The sequence below is a fragment of the Pinus tabuliformis genome, chromosome 1_2 (genome assembly GCF_031772625.1).
Source record: "Pinus tabuliformis cultivar Carrire ecotype Pingquan chromosome 1_2, CPIR1, whole genome shotgun sequence".
Classification (NCBI taxonomy): domain Eukaryota; kingdom Viridiplantae; phylum Streptophyta; class Pinopsida; order Pinales; family Pinaceae; genus Pinus; species Pinus tabuliformis.
The window spans coordinates 903,374,632-903,393,256 of NC_142298.1; positions in this window are offsets into that span (position 1 = coordinate 903,374,632).

Sequence of the window (18,625 nt, forward strand, 5' to 3'; positions counted from 1 at the left end):
TAACTAATTAATTAATTAACTAATTATATTTCCCTTTCCATATCTCTTGGTCTCGTCTAGTTACCCAGTCTAATGTAGTCGTTTCCTAGTCAAATGTAGCCGTTCCTTGTCAAATATAGTCATTGGATGACCTACTCTCTCTATTTATCCTGCAGCCATGATCTGGTTCTTCAACTTGTCCTAACGATGAACCACACCTGTTGGTTCGAAACGCGTCGAAAAATGAATTATGATGTGATTTTCGCCGAAAACTCTTCTCAAAAACTTGATATGGATCACAAAAGCCTAAATTCAACAAAAGGTTGTCTCAATATGAAAATCAACCATGGTTAGTCATGGTCAATCATTGTCAACTATGGTCAACCGTTGTCAACTATGGTCAACCATGGTCCAATGTTGCATTGTGACAAATATTGTCTAAATATGAAAATCAATCATGGTGAACCATGGTTCAATGTCATATTGTGCCAAAGATTGTCTCGATATGTAATCAACCAAGGTCAAACATGTTTATTTAGCATTTATAATATTTATCATAGGGTTTATATACCTTGGTTTATAATATTTATCTTAGGGTTTATGATAATATTTTTTAATATGAAAACCAATCATGCTCAACCACGGTTAGCCAAGGTCCAATGTCACATTATGACAAAGATTGTCTAAATATGAAAATCAAACATGGTCAACCATTGTCCAACATCGTATTTTGAAAAATATTGCCTTGACATTAAAATCAATCATGGTCAACCATGGTCCAATGTTGCATTATAGAAAGGATTGTCTCAATATGAAAACCACCTATGGTCAACCATGTTCCGACATCATATTCTGACAAAGATTTTCTCAATATGTAAATCAACCATGGTCACATTATGACAAAGATTGTCTCTTGGTCCAACGTCACATTGTGATAACCATGGTCATTTATGGTCAACCATGTTCCAACATTGCATTCATACAAAGATTGTCATAATATGAAAATCAAGCATGGTTAACCATGGTCAATCATGTTCAACCATGGTCAATAATTATGGTCACATTGAGACCAAGATTGTCTCTTGGTCCAACGTCACATTGTGTCAACATGGTCTTCCATGGTCAACCATGGTCAAATGTCGCATTGTGGCAAGGATTGTCTCAATATGAAAATCAACCATGGTTAACCATAGTCCAACATCACATTGTGAGAAAGGTTTTGTCAATATGAAAATCAACCATGGTCAACCATGTTTATTTTAGGGTTTATAATATTTATCTTAGGGTTTATATACCTTGCATTTATAACCATGGTCCAATGTCACATTGTCACAAAGATGTTTTCAATATGGAAATCAATTGTGGTTAACCATAGTCAATCATGTTTTTTTGAGGGTTTACAATATTTATTTAGGGTTTATATACCTTGAGTTTATAACTCGTGGTCAACCATGGTCTAATGTCGCATTCTGACAAATATTGTCTCAATATGAAAATCATCCATGGTCAACCATGGTCCAATGTCGCATTGTGCCAAAGATTGTCTTGACACTAAAATCAATCATGGTCAACCATGCTCCAATATCACATTGTGACAAGGATTGTCTCAATATTAAAATCAACCATGGTTAACCTTGTTCCAATGACATATTTTGACAAAGATTGCCTCAATACGAAAATTAACCATGGCAATATTTTGACAAAGATTGTCTCTTGCTCCAACGTCACATTGTGACAACCATGGTCAGCCATGGTAAAAAATGATCCAACGTCGCTTTCTGACAAATATTATCTCAATATGAATATCAACCATGGTCGACCATGGTCAATCATGTTCAACCATGGTCACATTGTGATAAAGATTGTCTCTTGGTCCAACGTCACATTGTGACAACATGGTCATCCATGGTCAACTATCATCCAACGTCAAATTGTGAAAAATATTGTCTCAATATGAAAGTCAACCATGGTCAAACACAGTCAAACATGGTCAACCATTTTTCAACGTTTCATTGTGAGAAAGGTTGTCTCAATGTGAAAATAAATCATGGTCAACCATATTCTAACGTTGCATTTGACAATGGTTTTGTCAATAAAAAATCAACCGTGGTAGACCATGTTTAATTTAGGGTTTATATACCTTTGGTTTATAATATTTATCCCTTGGGTTTAATATTTCTCCCTCAGGTTTATAATCCCTATGATTTTTAGTATTAATCCCTTGGGTTTATAATATTTATCCCTTGGGTTTAATATTGCTCCCTCAGGTTTATAATCCCTTCGATTTTTAGTATTAATCCCTTGGGTTTATAGTATTTATCTTTAGGTTTATATACCTTGGTTTTATAACAATAATCCCTTAGGTTTAATATTATTCCCTTCGGTTTATAATACCTTGGGGTATAAGAATTAATCTGTTGGGTTGTAATATCAATCCCTTGGGTCTATCAATCTAAGGATTCATATTCCAAGGGCACAATATTATTCGTAAGGTTTATAATATTAATACTAGTGTTTAATATAAATCCCTTGGATTTATAATCATGGTCAACCATGCACAACCATGATCCAATGCCACATTGTGACAAATTTTGTCTCAATATGAAAATCAACCATGGTCAACCATAGTCTAATGTTATAATGTCATAAAGATTGTCTCAATATGTAAATCCACCATGGTAAAACATGGTCAACCATGTTTATTTTAGGGTTTATAGTATTTATCTTAGGGTTCATATACATAGTGTTTATAATATTGATCCCTTGGGTTTATAATCCCTTTTCTTTAGTATAATCCCTTGGGTTTATTATCACTTGCGAGGTCCAATGTCATAGAGTGAGAAATATTGTCTCGACATTAAAATAGATCATAGTCAACCATGGTCCAATGTCACATTATGACAAGTATTCTCTCAATATGTAAATCAACCATGGTCAACCATGTTCCAACGTTGCATTCTGATAAATATTGTCTCAAAATGTGATCTGAGTTGACTCAACTCTCAGATTTAACCAAGATCTTTCACTTTCGTGGTGTGATTAGAATTGGATTTAAAAGAGCATAAAGGAACATATATGCATGCTGTAAATAAGAAGGAACATGAAAAGAATCAGCAACATAAAACACAAGACATTGATAACGGAGTTCGTCCAGGAGGGACTATGTCTCTGGGCCCCAGTGTCAAGATGGTGTAGGCCACTGCATTAAGTGTTGGAAAGAGTGATGATGTACATGATGTACATGCATGTGTTTTCTCTATCATACAAGGAATATACCTTCACGTAGGAGTGGCTCCAATAGATGTTCCGCTGTAGTAACTCTCATTTAACAAAAAGGACTCCTATCAGCATGACATAATTTCACGTTTGTTGATAATGAGCATCCAACCAACATGGCATCAAAGGGATCTCAATTCAAACACACATGGCGACACATGAGTATCCCATCAACATGAATACAAAGGGATCTTAATCAAAACATGACAATAAGTACATCTCACATCAAGAACAAAAGAAGATCCCACAACAAACATCAAATAGGGATCTATACAACATAATGCATCTCAAGCAAAGAGACAAAGAAGTACATGATCACACTGCATATACCTCACATCAAGGAGTTATCTGAAGAAGAGGATAATAAACTACTGGATCTAGCACCATTAATTTCGTGGCGTCGAATCTCATGGAAATGACTGCTCGCGCATTGAATGCTGACACCTGCTCTCCACTTTGAAAAGTGGCTGAAAAATGGAATGATCAAATGGAAAATATGATTGCACCATCAGATTTGTGGCATCGAGTAGTGTAAAATCGACTGTCAAATTTCTAAATTCTGACAAACTGAAAATCTGGGGTTACAAGAATCTTTTAGATTCCCCTTAGATTCCTCAAAGATTCCCTCCTCTGGGTCATCTGAAGATCTACTTCTCAGATCAAAATTCTATCTGCGCCATCAGGTTCGTGTCGCTGAGAGGTGTAGGATCGACATAAAGTTTGTCCTATTTGGACACTAGCAAAATTTCATCCTCCTGAAAATTGGGCTCAATCATGGTTTCGCCTGCCTCTTCTCTAGGCTCATGGTTCCACCTACAAATTAAAAACAATATGTCTTGAAAAATGCTCTTTGTATTGGCCTCTGTTCTGTTTCGTTTCATGTGTTCTACACCATCGTTCCATGTGGCCTCCTCTCTCAGCGCATTGAAAAATGTGGGTTTATATGGTGTTAGGGTGGCGAACTTTACAAAGTCGCCACCCGGGGCACAGTGGTTAGGCGGAATAATGGAGGCGGAGAGGTCAGGGGATCAAATCCCACCTCTCCCAAACTCGGTGCATGGTTAACCAAAATCCAAGTAACAGTTATATGTTTGTTTTGAGTGCGGATTTTTTTGGTTATGTATTGAATTGGGTTGGTTGGTAGTATGCCACATGGGTCCACCCGATGGGGGTCGACCCACATTGGCCAGGCGTGTTCAATCCCTTTCAGCTCGACTTTTTTTGTGTATACATGGTGGGTGGGTGGTTGGGTGTGGGCCGGGTCCACCGGAGGTGGCTCGCCCACCCCACACATAGTATATAATATAGTTTTGTGTTGTTAGTTGGGGCTCACAGGGGTCATGGCCCGTCAGCCTATTTAATACAAAGTCTTGTTATGTGGGTTGGGCCAGCAGGGGTCACGGCCTATTGGCCCAATTTTTTAATAAAAAAATTGTTTGATTATTGCGGTTTTGGGAGGACAGGTGGCGAGGGTTAAAGCTCGTCACCTCAACACATATTTTTTATTTTATTTTTGTTAATAAGAACAATCATTTTTGGTTTTGTTTAATATAAGGGTTATTAGACAAATTAAAGAGGCAACAATTTTTCCCGCTCTTGGGAGCTAGTTTCCCATGCCAATTGATGGGGAATTTGTAGGACCATTAAACCTAGCTCACAACCCAACTTTGACCAAAAATTTGACTGGTTCTTTGTCCCTCATATGAGCTCGGATTTGAGTGTCATTCACACAATTGGAATTAGGACGACGAGCACTTCGATCTGGTGTTGGTTTGGGAGTAATCTGACCACTTTGAATTTTGACCCTTTCTGAGTCCTTTGGGACTTCTGCTTGTATTTGGAGTTACCTGGATCAATCCTCCCCACTAAGGAGATTTTGCTCCCCCAAAAGAATGAAAGAATAATCTACAACTTCTTTGTACCTTGTCTACACTTACAAGTGTCTGATATGTCACCCTTCCTTCTCCTTCACCTTTGTCATTTGGAGCCATAAGCGATGAGCCGACACCTGCAAACTCTGTAAAACTATAGTACATTGTTTTAAAAATTACATGCTTGACTTACATGACCAACTAATGATCCAAGCATCCCATACTTTCCATGAGTTTATAACACATACTTGGTGGTTAATTTTACATCAAAATGGAAACAATACCCCAGCTATGAAAACAAGGCCAAAATAGCATTGTTGCTTCAACAAGTGATGGAAAACACATCATCACTACAACACATGATTTACAAAAATAATGCTAAAGAATATTGTTTCTTTGACAAGTGATGGAAAACACATCATCACTTTCACAGTTTAAAATGCATCACAAAATAAGACCAGACATCATTGTTGCTTAACACATGATCGAAAACACATGATCACTTTTACATTTTAAAATGTAACAAATGATTTACAAAAGCATGACCATGACAAGCTATCATATCTAGAAACCATTTTTCACTTATCGATTTGAATGGGTCATCCCCCTATGGTGGTTTTTCTTGTCGAACAATTGTTTCACTTGGTTCATGCACGGATGCTTTGTCTTTAAGGTGCTGCTCTGGATGGAGCCTCCAACATGTGGCTCTTTGATGGCCACCTCTATCACAATGACTACAGTACATCTTCTTCCTCCAGATCTACTTAACATGTTTCTTTACTTACTGTTGAGAGGGTATTTCATGCCTCCTCCTTTTGTGTGCTGCTATTCTCTTCCAACACTTGGCAAATGTCTGGTTATGTAATCCACAAAAAGTACATGTTTTTAAATGCCTTGATCTACATTCATCTTTAACAACATGATTATAATTGAAATGAAAATTTGAATATCGAGACTTGTTATACCTTTCCTTGTTGTCTCTGGTGTAATTATGGCGATGAGAGCTTGCCTCAGCTCTTTCCCTACATTGGGCACTGCCATGGGATGATGGTGATGTGTTCCCATCATTCTCTTTCCTCAACGATTTTGACAATGTTTTAGAAGCATCTGACACCTTCGAACATTATCCTTTGGTGTATCCTAAGCCTGCAGATCGAGGTCTGTGCACAACCTCCAATGTCTGAGTAATGCCTTGGATATTAACACCAATTTCTTCTTCTTCATTGTACCTCATCTTGGTAAGGAGCCTCATGTTTGTCCCTGTAATTGGTATCTCCACATTTCCAATAGAAATCATATTATGTGAAGATGAAATTGATGAGAAATTAACATCTTTTACCTCCATTGTCGAGTTGGAAAGAACTGATGAGGGCTTCTCATCATCTATTGTTGGTGGTTCACTGTCTATCTTGGTAGATTCCCAAACTTCTTTCCTGACATACCCAAATCCTGCCTGATGGGGTAATGATTCTACTTTGATGGGCTTGACAATGCCTTGGCCATTAATTCCCAAGCTTTTTCGTTCATACCCCATTTTTTTCAAGAGTATGGAGGAAATTCCTATGGTATGATTTTCAAAAACAATGAAATCATCATTAGGAAACATACATGAATTCATAGAATTACTTTTTATCTCACATGGGTCATCTGAGGCTTTTCCAAGGCCTTGTCCTTAGCTTGCAGCTGTCATAGAAAACTTAGTTTCTCCTCTTTCTCTCCCTGTAGAAGCATCTTCAATTCAACGTTATCTGCTTGAAGACTCTGGTTGTTGTGCTTCAGTTTTTCCAAGGCCTCTTCTGTGGCTTGCAACTGAAGGTGCACTCATTGCTTTTCCTTTGTCTCTTTTTGTAGAGCTCATACATTATTTCCACCTTTTGGGAAATTCTGAGCATGGTCTCGTACATCACTTTGTCATCCTCCATCGTTGAATGCTCCATTGTTCACACTCACAATTCACATCCACGTAAAGACAGCTCCGATACCAAACTTGATCTAAGTTGACTCAACTCCCGCATTTAACCAAGATCTTTTGCTTTCATGATGTGATTAGAATTGCATTTAAAAGACCATAAAGGAGCATATATGCATGTTGTAAATAAGAAGGAACATGACAACAATCACCAACATAAAACAAAAGACGTTGATAATGGAGTTTGTCCAGGAGGGACTATGTCTCCGAGCCCCAGTGTCAAGATGGTGTAGGCCGCTGCATTAAGTGCTGGAAAGAGTGATGATGTACATACATGTGTTTTCTTTATCATATAAGGAATATGCCCTTACGCAGGAGTGGCTCCAAGAGATGTTCTACTGCGGGAACTATCATTAAAAAAAAGACTCCTATTAGCATGACATAATTTCATGTATGTTACTGATGAGCATCCCGCCAACATGGCATCAAAAGGATCTCAATTCAAACATACATGGTGACACATGAGTACACTGTCAACATGACAACAAAGGGATCTCAATCAAAACATGAAAATAAGTACATCTCACATCAAGAACAAAACAAGATTCCACATCAAACATCAAACAGGGATTTATACAGCATAATGCATCTCAAGCAAAGAGACAAATAAGTACATGATCGCACTGCATATACCTCACATCAAGGAGTTATTTGAAGAAGATGATGATAAATTGTTGGATCTAGCTGCACCATCAATCTCGTGGTGTCAAATCTCATGGAAATGATTGCTTGCACATTGAGTGCTGACACCTGCACTCCACTTTGAAAAGTGGCCAAAAAATGGAATGATCAAATGGAAAATATGATTGCACCATTAGATTTGTGGTGTCAAATAGTGTAAAATCGACTGTCAAATTTCTGAATTTTGACAAAGTAAAAATCTGGGGCTATAGGGTCAGGGTCAGGGGAGACAATCATGGACAATCATGGTCAACCCTGGTCAACCATGGGTGATCATGGTCAACCATGTTTTATAGACTTAAACATGGTCAACCATGGTCAACGTTGATCAACCATGGTCCAATGTTGCGATGTGACAAAGATTGTCTCGATATGAAAATCAATCATGGTTAACCATGGTCCAACGTCGCATTGTGACAAATATTGTCTCTATATGTAAATCGATTGTGGTGTCAAATGTCGCACTGTGACAAAAATTGTCTCAATATGAAAATTGTTGGGTTGTGTTATATTCTTTCCATGACTAGCCCACGTAGTTAACTGGGGGTTAGAGGGGGGGAGGTCATAGGGGGTTTGAGGGGTACCTGTAACCCCACTTTATGGGGTCTGGGCAGCGCCGTGGAAAATTTTGGTTTTGGACCCTATGTTAGGTTGGTGGACCCACCTATGGTTTTGTGCATGATTTTCGCACATGTTTTTGGATGCGATGGTTTTTGGTCCATGGTTTTGGACGCTATGCTTTCGATCCATGGTATTGGATGCTTCGACATGTATAAATATGTATTATAACATTGAAAAGAATATAATGAAAAATAAAGCTGGTAGTCCCGATTTTGGGATCCAGGGGAAAATCTCTTCGTATATGTGTTTTATGTGTTATTCTCTCGCATTGTTTATTTTCTATGTTTTAGAATTCGTATGCAGGTAATTTCTGTATGGGGTTAAAACTTACATTTGGTATCAGAGCTGTTTTGGCTTCAAGGGGACGCCTTTGTTGCTGAGGGGTTTTGCTCGAGCTTGTTGTAGACCCTGTTCAATGGGAGATCTACGAGATCGATTCTGGTGGTGAAAGAAGATGGCAAGCAGTGGAAAGATAGAGATCGAGAAATTTAATGGTCAGAGTTTTGAGTTGTGGAAACTCAAGATGGAGGATCTGTTGGTGGATAAATATTAGTGGATCGTGGTAGATCCGAGTACTAAACCAACGGGAGTTTCTGATGAAGAATGGAATAAGTTGGATCAGAAGGAAAAGAGCACAATACGACTGTGTGTCTCAGATTCAGTATTGCTGAATGTATCAGGGGAAGCTACGACGAAGGCTTTGTGGGACAAGTTAGGGACTTTGTACCAATCTAAGTCTCTGGTGAATAAATTGTTCCTGTGGAAAAAGTTGTATAACCTGAGGATGAAAGATGGAGACTTGGTGACAGAGTATCTGAATGCATTTAATACCGTGGTAAGTTAGTTAGCATCTGTTGATATTAAAATTTCAGATGAAGATAAGTGCATCAGTTTGTTGTGTTCTCTACCAGATTCGTGGGATAGTCTGGTTATTGCAATAGGTAGCAATGCAACTGCCTTGCAGTTTGATGAAATAGTCTCATCCTTGTTGACGAAGGAGATGAGACGGAAAAATATGGAGAGCTAGAATGGTGATGCCTTGTCTGTACGAGTACGGTCCCATAATAGAAACAAAAATAAGTCATCGGGTGGGATATTTAAATCTAGAGGAAGATCTAAATCTCCAGGAAAACCTATAAAGGTGGTGTGCTGGAAATGCGAAAAGGAAGGGCACTACAAAAGGGATTGTAATTCTAAAGCTCCTGACAAAGGAAAGGGATCTGATGACGCTCCTTCTGCAGAGGTAAAAACCACCTCAAATGAAGGTGGGGATGTGTACTTGGCTTCTTCAAGTACACATGTAGATCATGAGGCATGGTTGATTGACTCAGGTGCATCCTTTCACTTCACTCCCCATAGAGAGTGGTTCTGTGAGTATGAGAAATATGATGGTGGTGATGTCTTCTTTAGGGATGATAGGAAGGCTAGAATCATTGGTCGTGGAAAAGTAGTGTTGAAGCAGCAAGGTGGAAGGGTTAGAACACTTCCGAGTGTTCTGCATATTCCTGCATTAGCCAGAAATCTGATTTTTTTTAGCAAGCTAGATGATGCAGGTGTAAAAATAGTGTTCGAGAAGGATACCTACAATATGGTTTGGGGAGCACTGGTATTGATGTGGGGAGTTCGGATTGGAACTCTATACAAGCTACAAGGTAGCACTATTATTGATGGGTTCAATAGTTCTGTTGTTCCTGAAAGTGGAGCAGAAAATCTGGTGGTCTCTAAAGACAAGGCCATGCTGTGGCATCAAAGGCTTGTACATATTGGAGAGAAGGGCATTCGAATACTTCATGGTAAAGGTATGAATAATATCTCTCTCTATTTTGATTTCTGGGAAAATTGTGTATACGAGAAGCAGAATCAGGTGAGTTTCCCCTCTGGTGGTAAGAGGGCGAAATATATATTAGAGCTTGTGCACAGTGATGTGTTTGGACTTGTGAAGTTTCCATCACTGGGTAAGTCTGTGTACTATGTCTCATTTATAGATGACTTCTCAAGGAATACATGCATATATTTCCTTAAGAAGAAGTTTGAAGTCTTGGACAGGTTTAAAGAATTTAAGGCTCTGGTGGAAAACCAGACAGAAAAGAAGATAAAGGTGCTGAGGACAGATAACAGTGGAGAGCTTTTCAGTAAGGAATTTGAAGAATGCTATAAGAAGTGTGGTATAGCATGATAAAATACTACTCCATATACACCTCAGCAAAATGGAGTTGCAGAAAGAATGAATAAGACGCTGATGGAAAGGGCAAGAAGCATGCTCAGTGGTGCCAGGTTAGGACAGGAATTCTGGGCAGAGGCAGTGGATACTGCATGTTACCTAGTCAACAAGTCACCTTCATCAGTGTTGGAGGATAAGACCCCACAAGAGGTATGGACTGGTAAGAAACCCTCTCTTTCACATTTGAGAGTATTTGGATGTGATGCATATGTACATGTTCCAAAGGAGAAATGAACCAAGTTGGATAGTAAATCTAAAAAGTTCATCTTTATTGGGTATAAGGATGGTTTAAAGGGTTATAAGATTTGTAACCCAGTCACATGGAAGGTTGTGTACAACTGAGATGTGGTGTTCAAAGAGGTAAAAGATGTTATTAAACATGAAGTCCAACAAAAGGAACCTGAGAAGATAGAGTTTGAGCTTAAGGAGGAAGAATCAGACCCTACAGCAGAGGAGGAATCAAAATATGAAGAGCCACAAACTCTGGGTGTGAGAAGATCAGTTTAAGAAAGAAGGCAACCAGAAAGTATAGTCCATCTGCTTTCTGGTCAAATTTTGTTTTGTCTGTTACTGATGATGATCCCAGAACTGTGAAGGAAGCAATGGATTCAAAGGATGGAAAACTTTGGAAAGAGGCCATGGTTGATGAAATGGCATCTTTGAACAAAAATGAGGCTTGGGATCTGGTGGAGTTGCCGGCTGGAAGGAAACCCATTGGCAGCAAATGGGTGTTCAAAAAGAAGACAAAAGCAGAAGGAAAAGTGGAGAAATACAAAGCTTGGTTGGTAGCAAAAGGTTATTCCCCAGGTGCCGAGAATTGATTTTGGTGATATTTTTTCTCCTGTTGCCAAGGTAACTTCTATTAGATTACTTTTATATGTTGTTGTTGCTTTTGATTTTGAGGTAGAACAGATGGATGTGAAGACAACGTTTCTTCATGTGGATCTGGAAGAGAAGATCTACATGAAGCAACTTGAAGGTGTTGTTGTGAAGGGTAAGAAAGAACTGGTATGCAAGTTAAAGAAGTCTCTGTATGGGTTAAAATAGTCACCATGGATGTGGTATCAGAAATTTGATACATTTATATGGGGACTTGGCTTCACCAGAAGTAAAGCAGATGTGTATTTTAAATTAATTGGTGACCATGTTATTTATCTGGTCTTGTATGTGGATGATATGCTGCTGGTTGGAAATGACAAAAAAATTATCCAGGATTTGAAGACCCATTTGTCCTCTAGATTTGACATGAAAGATCTTGGTGCTGCAAGCTATATTTTGGGCATGGAAATTAAAAGAGATCAGACAAAGAGGAAGCTCTGGTTAAACCAGAGGAAGTATGTCGAGACAATATTGCAAAGGTTTAATATGCAGGATAGTAAACTGGTGAAGGTTCCTATTCCTGTAGGTGTGAGGTTATTTGCTGAACAGTGTCCCAAGACACAAGAAGAGGAAGAGGACATGTCCCGTGTTCCATATGCAAGTGCAGTCAGTAGCTTGATTTATGCAAAGGTCTGTACTAGACCATACATTACACATGCATTGGGAGTATTGAGCAGGTTTATGTCAAAACTAGGGAAGGAGCATTGGATAGTAGTGAAGTAGGCTTTCAGGTATTTGTGTGGCACTAGTGATTGTGGTTTGTGCTACCAAGGAAGACCAGGATTGGACAAAGTGTTGGATATTCATGGCTTTGTTGATGTAGACTGGGCTGGAGATCTGGATCAGAGAAGATCTACAAGTGGGTATGTGTTTAACCTATTTAGAGGTGCAGTCAGTTGGATGAGTAAGAAAAATCTATAGTGGCACTATCAACTACAGAGGCAGAATACATGGCAACCACTCATGCAAGCAAGGAGGCAGTTTGGTTGTAGAGATTGTGTTCAAGTATGGGGTTAGTACAAGAAGCTATAAGAATAGACTGTGATAGCCAAAGTGCAATTTTCTTGGCAAAGAACCCTGCATATCATTCAAAGACAAAGCACATTGATGTTCAGTATCAATTTATGAGGGATATGATAGAAGACAAAAAGGTGTTGCTGGTAAAGGTGGACACTTTGAAGAATACTACAGATGCATTGAAAAAATTTGTGAGCTTTGAGAAGTTATCTTGGTGTAGAGAAACAATGGGCATTGCAGGGCTGGATAAATGACTAACCTCTCATGTGGCCCCCTATGGAAAGAAAACAAGAAGTGGGAGAATGTTGGGTTGTGTTATATTCTTTCCACAACTAGCCCACGTAGTTAACTAGGGGTTAGAGAGGGGGAGGTCACATGGGGGTTTGAGGGGTACCCGTAACCCCACTTCATGGGGTCCGGGGTAGCGCCCCATAAAATTTTGGTTTTGGACCCTATGTTAGGTTGGGCGGACCCACCTATGGTTTTGTGCATGATTTTCACAAATGTTTTTGGATGTGATGGTTTTTGGTCCATGGTTTTGGACGCGATGGTTTTTGGTTCATGGTATTGGATGCTTCTGCATGTATAAATATGTATTATAACATTGAAAGGAATATAATGAAAAATCAAGCTGGTAGTCCGGGTTTTGGGATCCAGGGGAAAATCTCTGTGTATATGTGTTTTATGTGTTATTCTCTTGCATTGTTTATTTTCTGTGTTTTAGAATTCGTATGCAGGTAATTTTTGTACGGGGTTAAAACTTACAAAAATCAACCATTGTCAACCATGGTCTAACGTCACATTTTGACAAATATTGTCTCGATATGCAAATCAACCATTTTCAACCATGGTCTAATGTTGCATTGTGATAATAATTGTCTCAATATGAAAATCAACCATGGTCAACCATATGTTTATAACATTTATATTAAGGTTTATGTGCCTTGGGATTTTAATATTTTTCCCTTGGGTTTAATATTATTCCCTTTGGTTCATAGTCCCTTTGGGTTTTAGTATTAATCCGGTTGGTTTATTATTCCCTTGGATTTATAATATCGATCCATCAGGTTTATTATTCCCTCAGTTTTATAATATCGATCATGGTTAATCATTGTTAATCATAGCTAGCCATGGTCCATCATGGTCAACCATGGTTGAATGCCCCATTGTAACAGAAATTTTCTCCATATGAAAATCATTGACAATCATGGCCAACCATGGTCAACCATGGTCCAACGTCACATTGCAACAAAGATTGTCTTGATCTATAAATCAATCATGGTCAACCATGGCCATTCATGGTCCAATGTCGCATTGTGATAAGGATTTTCTCAATATGAAAATCAACCATGTGTCAAGCATGTTTATTTTAGTGTTTATGATATTTATCTTTGGGTTTATATACCTTGGATTTATAATATTTGTCCCTTGGGTTTAATATTATTCCCTTGTTTTCATAATCCCGTGTGGTTTTAATATTAATCTCTCTGGTTTATTATTCCATTAGTTTTATAATATCAATCTCTTGGGTTTATTATTCCCTTTGGTTTATAATATTAATCAGAGTCAACCATATCCAACCATGTTCAACGATGGTTGAATGTTACATTGTGACAAAGATTGTCTCAATATGGAAATCAACTATGGTCAACCATGGTCCAACATGATGTTGTGACAAAGATTGTCTTGTCAACCGTGGTCAAATGTCACATTGTGACAAGGATTTTCTCAATATGGAAATTAACCATTCTCAACCATGTTTATTGTAGTGTTTATAATATTTATCTTAGGGTTTATATACCATGGGTTTATAATATCAATCCCTAGGGTTTAATTTTATTCCTTTAGGTTTATAGTCCTTTGGGTTCTTAGTATTGATCCCTAAGGTTTATTATTCTCTTGGGTTTATAATATCAATCATGGTCAAGCATGGTCCAATGTCACATTGTGACAAATATTGTCTTAATATGAGAATTAACCATGGTTAAGCATGGTCCAATGTCAAACTGTGACAAATATTGTATTAATATGAGAATCAACCATGGTCAAACATGGTCCATTGTCACATTGTAACAAAGATTCTCTCGATTTGAAATAAATCATGGTCAACAATGGTCCAAGGGTTTATAATATTTTTATTATAAACCCAAGGGATTGATATTATAAACCTATGGGGTTAATAATAAATGCAAGGGGTTAATAATAAAACCCCAATGGAACAATATTAACCCAAGGTATAATAAACCCAATGCATAAATACTATTAACCCTAGGGTTTATATTCCCTTGGATTTTTAGTATTAATTCGTTGGGTTTATAATATCAGTCCCTTGGATATATTAATCTAAGGGTTCATATTCCTAGGCTTTAATATTATTCATAGGTTTATAATATTAATCACTTAGGTTCAATATAAATCATGGTCAACCAAGGGAATAAACCCAATAGGTTGATACTAATATCCCAAGGTATTATTAGACCCCTGGGTTGAATAATATTAGTCCCTTCGGTTTATAATACCTTGGGATTTTAGTATTAACCCATTGGGTTTATTATTCCCTTGGGTTTATAATATCAATCCATTGGGTCTGTTAATCTAAGGGTTCATATTCCTAGGGTATAATACTAAAACCCCAAGGGGATAATATTAACTGAAAGGATAATAAAACCATGGGATTAATAAAAAAAACCAAGGACTTATAAACACAAGAGAATAATATTAAACCCTAGGAATTAGTATTATAAACCTAAGGTATATAAACCCTTAGATAGATATTATAAACCCTAAAATGAACATGGTTGACCATGGTTGAAAATGGTTGTTTTTCTTTTTGAGACAATCAGACCATGACCAACCATCTTTATTCAAAGGTAATTAATATCTTAGGGTTTATATACCTTGGGTTTATAATATTAATTCTGTGAGTTTAATTTTATTCATTTGGGTTTATAACCCATTGGGTTTAATATTAAAAACCCAATGGTATAATATTCCGAGTGTATAATATTAACTATAGGGTTTGTAATTAATATTAATCCCGAGGGTTTAATATTATTCCATATGGTTTTCAAAATGAAAATCAACCATTTTCAAACATGGTCAACCATGTTTATTTTAGTGTTTATAATATTTTTCTTAGGGTTTATATATCTTGGGTTTATAATATTAATCCCTATGGTTTCATACTATTCCCTTGGGTTTTTAGTATTAATCCGTTAGGTTAATATTATTATCTTTGGTTCATAATCCCTTGGGGTTTTAGTATTAAACCCTAGGAACATGAACCCTTACATTAGTAAACCAAAGGGATTGATATTATAAACCCAAGGGACTAATATTATAAATTGAAGGTATATAAACCCTTGGTTGATGATGCTTTATATTGAGCCTTAGGGATTAATATTATAAACCTATGAATAATATATACGCTAGGAATATGAACACTTAGATTAATATACCCAAGGGATTGATATTGTAACCCCAAGGGATTAATACTATAAACCCAAGGGAATATAAACCCTAGGGTTTTTAGTAATAATCGCTTTGGTTTATTATCCCTCAGGTTTATAACCCCTTGAGGTTTTAGTATTAACCCCTTGGGTTTACAATATCAATCCCTGGAGTTTATTAATCTAAGGTTTGATATTTATATTACATAATTTCAAATTAAATAATAATAAATAACATTTAATTCTAAATAATAATAATTATAAACAAATAATTATTAAGTTTACGAGAGGTTTTTTGGCGTAAATCACATGATGTTTCATTTGTCGACACATTTCGAACCAACTAGTGTGATTCATCGTCAAGACAAGTTGAAGAATCAGATCCAGCTTTGCATGTTAAATAGTCAGAGCAGAGCCTCCAATGGCTAAATTGACCAACGGCTAAATTTGACTCGGGATCAGTTAGTTGGACCAGAGTCATAAAAATAAGTTAATTAATATATTAAATTGGAATTTACTTATATTAAGTGACCTCACCTTTAATATAAATACATATATAAAGTAATAATAGTTAGTAAAAAAAGTATTAACTATTTAATAAATACATAAAAATATAAATATTAGAATAAGAAAATAATATTAAGTTAATTGAATATCTAATTGTTAAATTAACCTGGAGGATAATATATATATATATATATATATATATATATATATATATATATATTATCCAGATTTAATTAATTTTTTATATGAATATACCTAAAGGTTTAAACTACCTTATATATATATATATATATTAATTTTATTAAGATAATTGTTAGTTATAAAAGGTATTAATAGTTTAAAATATTAGAATAAGTCAAGGGCTCGAAAGAAAAAATATTTTAAACAATGAGATAAAATAATTGTATATCTAAATGTTAAATTAACTTATTATTATGCAAGAATTATATTTTCTATCCATTAAAATTAATAGATAAGACAAAAACCGGGGGAGGGGGGGGGGGGTGGGGGGAGAAAGCAACTAGGAAGAGGGCGTTGGGACCCAACAACTATTGATCTTTCAGCCATCCTCTCTATTGAGATTGCTCGACCTCTTTTCAATCTCAAGGGCATCCTCTCTATTGAGATTTCTCGGCCTCTTTTCAATCTCAAGGGCTTCCCTAAATTTCTGAAGATGGAACTATGAAACTCTAGCAATGACACTAGATATACAATTATTTTATCGGATATTTTAAAATATTTTTTCTTTCCAACCCTTGTCTTATTCTAATATTTTAAATTATTAATACCTTTTATAACTAACTATTATCTTAATATATATTATTTTTTATAAAGTAGTTTAAATCGTTAGGTATATTCATATAAACAATTAATTAAATATGGATAATTTATTTATTTTTTAAATTATCCTCTAGGTTAATTTAACAATTAGATATTCAATTAACTTAATATTATTTTCTTATTCTAATATTTATATTTTTTTATGTATTTATTAAATGGTTAATACTTTTTTAACTAATTATTATTAGTTTATATATATATATATATATATATATATATATATATATATATATATATATCTTAAAGGTGAGGTCACTTAATATAATTAACTTCCAATTTAATATATTAACTAACTTATTTTTATGACATTGGTCCAAGTAACTGATCCCTAGTCAAATTTAGCTGTTGGAGGCTCTACTATGACTATTTAACATGCAAAGCTAGATCTGATTCTTCAACTTGTCCTCACGAACAACACTAGTTGGTTTGAAACGCGTCGACAAATGAAATATCATGTGATTTACGCCGAAAAATCTCTCCTAAATTTGATATGAATCACAAAAGCCTTAATTCACCAAATAATTATTATTAATTATAATAATTATAATAATAATAATAATAATATTTTTATTGCAATAATGCTTTTGTTGATAGATACAAATGGTATATTTATATATTTTGACAGAAACAAACGTTATATTTATCAATAGTAGATAAATGAAGCTTTTGGCTTATATCAAGAATATTAACATTTTTAATGCAATTGTGTTAATATTATAACATATATTAAATTGATATCCAAACCTATATCAATCACATTTATTAATATGGTTGTACTAATTTAATTAACTTTCTAAACTTGAAAATTAAACATGATCAACTAGCTAATCATATACACCTATATGAATCACATTTATTAATATAATTATACTAACTAACTTAGCTAATCATGAGAGAGATTTATTTCTCTAATGGGAGGCGCAAAGACGGTGGTGTTAGAGATTATTTACACAATGCCTTTTTCCCACTTCATCCTACGCATGCGATGCGTGTGAAGATAGAGATACCCTAACTTCTGATTGGAATGTTTGCTTGTCACATCGGAGAAATGAAGTTCATTACAGATGAGCTGGTTCATCAATAATTAACCACCTGCAACAACTACGCTACACAACAACTATACAGGTTCCTGTTCTCTTGTTAATGTTTGAGTACTTCATGAATTCTCCAGTTAGGTAAAAAATTTGTTTTGACCGGCAGATGTTTAATTGACTGCTGCAAAACTGGGACCGAACAACTATGCTACACGCCAACTATACAGGTTCCTGTTCTGTCGTTATTGTTTCAGTACTTCACGAATTCTCCAGTTATTGTA